Here is a 3,379-nt window from a genome sequence, read left to right on the forward strand (position 1 = left end):
AAAAAAAAAAAAAAAAAAAAAAAAAAAAAAAAAAAAAAAAAAAAAAGAAACTCCCGTGAGAAAGAAAAATGTTCCTAGGGGGAAATAGCCTTCCCTTTGATGTGCCTTGATATGAAACATAAGCAAAATCCTGTTGACTGCCCCTTCTCTCTTTTTTGTTAGCCTGTAACAACCTGTGCTTTTTGCATGGTTTCCTAAGTTCTAAGAGAGGAATTCATTACACTTCCTTCTCCTCTTAAAAACATGTTTTTAATGGAAATAGAATTATATAAATTTCTCCAATCTCATTCCTCTCTCAAACTGCTCCTATGCCACAACTCCACTCTCAAATTAAGTCTAGTTTCTTTGAGTCCCATTGTTACATACATGAGTACATGTGCGCATTAATGCATGCACACACACACTCATACAGCTTCCTGAATCCATTTTTGTTGCTGCTGTGCATATGCTTTCAAGGCTAATCACTCTGTACTAGATGACCAATAAGAAGGCTTATCCCTGGAAGAGGCTAGCAGTCTTCTCCTAGCAGTCTTTAGTTACCTGTAGATATTTGTTCAGGGTGGGACTACACAAAAATGTATCCCCTTTCCAAATTAACATGCCCGGTGATAGTGCCATTATTTCAGTCTTGTTTATGTGGCCATTTCTATGAGAGACTGTTTCACAGGAGCCTTCTTGGTATTCTGGCTCTTATAATCTTCCTTCCCCCTCTTCTGTTATGTTCCCTCAGCCATAGATGTAGTAGATGTGATGTAGATGTATTCATTGGGGACCGGCTCCCCATGATGTTGATTTCCGAATAATAGTAGGGTTTTTTGTCAGTCTATGGTCTTCCAGGGGTAATTGTCAACTCAAGTGGCTTAACTTCATATATGTGTATATGAAACTTGTATGTATATATAAACATATGTATATATCTATATTCATTCTATGAATATATATTGGAATAATGGAAGTTAAACCATAGGAAAGAATATATTCATTTCAATTATGCATATTTTATGTTAACATTGGAGTGATTTATACTTAAGGCATGAATGCCTATGATCTTGGTCTCACTCCTTTCTCTGAACATTTTCTGGGAATTTTAAAGAGGACTATTCCTTGCCTACATCCCTGTGATCTTATCAATCACAAACCTGTCTGGTATACTCAGAAACCACTTTGTGATTCCATTTATCTTGCTTAGTAATTGTCAAAAATAATAACCTTAAAATTCATCTAAATCCTATATATATAGTTATTGTAAAGACAATGAAGTACAACTTTTTCTTAACCCATCCCCATGCATGAGTAAGCAGTACTTTCTGAGACTCTCTTTTATGTCTGTTTTGCTTTCTGAGCACTTCTTTCTCTCTTAACCCTCAAGCTAAAAACTATATTAAAATACCTTTAATAAAACCCCAACTCTGCTTCATATCACTAGTTCATGAATCCAGTATTGGGCAGAGTTGAGGTGTCTAAATGATTAGGGGACCTGCCTGGGCTGCTGTGGGAAATAGCATGCAATTGTTACATCTTCCTATGGCCAGTTTTGGTCATAGGCAAGCAATTCTTGTTACAAACTACTACATGGAAGTTTTAGAAGTAAATTTTGTCTCATTCTGAGTACTTTGATGAACTCTCATGCTGTCTCCCCTCTGTTGCTGGTGGGACATGGGCATCACTTTGTTTAGCATACTCATGTTCTAAATGCTATCCACTCCTTAATTATTTTGGGTCTCAGTTGTCAGTTCCCTGTGTGGCAGTGTTTATGTGAAGGGCTCAGTATTAGTCACAGTTTGAGCTCCCACTAGTGGTCTTGGAAGATAGCATTTGAGGCAGGATAGAAAATTATGGGGACATGTGACTATGAAGGGGGTTTGGGAATCTGGCTAAAACTTCTCACCAGATTAAAAAAATAAAAAGTTTCAACCTAACTAACAACATTTTCTAGCATAGAGATAATAGGGAAGAGGGGAACATAATTAGGTATTGGGTGGGGGAAACGGACTGAAGCCCTGAGGGCCAGCAGAAAGAATGGAAACAGGCAACCTCGGGAGGTAGGAGATGGGGGGACCCTCCTGAATGTACCAGAGACCTGGGAGGTGAGAGACTCAGGACTCAAAGGGAGGGACCTTAGATGAACAGTGGGGAGAGGGAATTTGTAGAGTACACCTCCAGCAGAAAGACAGGGCATCAAGTGAGAGATGGGGTTGCCATCCCACGGTCAAAACTGTGACCCATAATTTTTCTGTGTGAAAGGATTACAGGGATGGAAATGGAGTGGATCCTGAGGAAAGAAGGTCCAGCATCAGGCCCAAAGTGGGATCCAGCTCAAGGGGAGGTCCCAAGGCCTGACACTATTACTGAGGCTATGGAGTGCTCACAAAAAGGGACCTAGCATGACTGCCCTCTGAAAGACCCAACAAGCAGCTGAAAGAGTCAGATGCAGATATTTGCACCCAATCAATGGACAGCAGCTGCTGACCCCTGTGGTTGAATTAGGGGAGAGCTGGAAGAAGCTGATGAGGAGGGCTACCCTGTATGAGGACCAGCAGTTTCAATTAACCTGAATCCCTGAGATCTCTCAGATACTGGAACACCACCCAGACAGCATACACCAGCTGATATGAGGCCCCCAACACATATATAGCAGAGGACTGCCAGGTCTGGGTTTAGTCAGAGATATACCTAACCCTCAAGAGACTGGAGGCCCCAGGGAGTGGGGAGGTCTGGTAGGGTGGGGGATGGGGGTGGGGACATCCTTGTGGAGACAGAATGGGAGGAGGTGTGGGATGTGGAGCAGTCAGAGGGTAGACCAGGAGGGGGATAAAATCTGGAGTATAAAAATATATATTAAATAAAATTTAAAAAACAAAAAATTTTGAAGAGCTGGAAAGATGACTAAGAGACACTTGACAACCTGAGTTTGCTTCCTGGACCTGAAAAGGTTTCAGGAAATAACAGATTTCTGAGATGGTTGTCTGGAGAAACAACAAAGCTGAACATGTTAAGTGCTTGTTACATACCGCCTCAGTGCATTTTCATGCCAGGGATTATATATATTTCAGTGAATATGTAGATTGCTTTTGGTAGAATAGGCATCTTCACAGTATCTACCTTACCAACGCATGAGCATGAGAGGGTTTTCCCATCTTCTGGTATTTATGGCAATTTAAAGCTTTCATTATATAACTCTTTTACTTCCCTGTATAGATTTATTCCTAGAAAAAAATTGACGTTATTGTGAATGTCAGTCAGTGTCACTTTGACTCTCTCTCTCAGTGTGTTTGTCATTTGTGTATAGGAAAGCTACTAATCACCCACCAGAGGATCTATTTATGTATAGAATTATATGTTCTGCAAATAAATATATCACTATTTCTTCTTTTCCTTT

This window comes from Mus caroli, chromosome X, assembly GCF_900094665.2.
Source record: "Mus caroli chromosome X, CAROLI_EIJ_v1.1, whole genome shotgun sequence".
In the NCBI taxonomy this organism is placed as follows: Eukaryota; Metazoa; Chordata; class Mammalia; order Rodentia; family Muridae; genus Mus; species Mus caroli.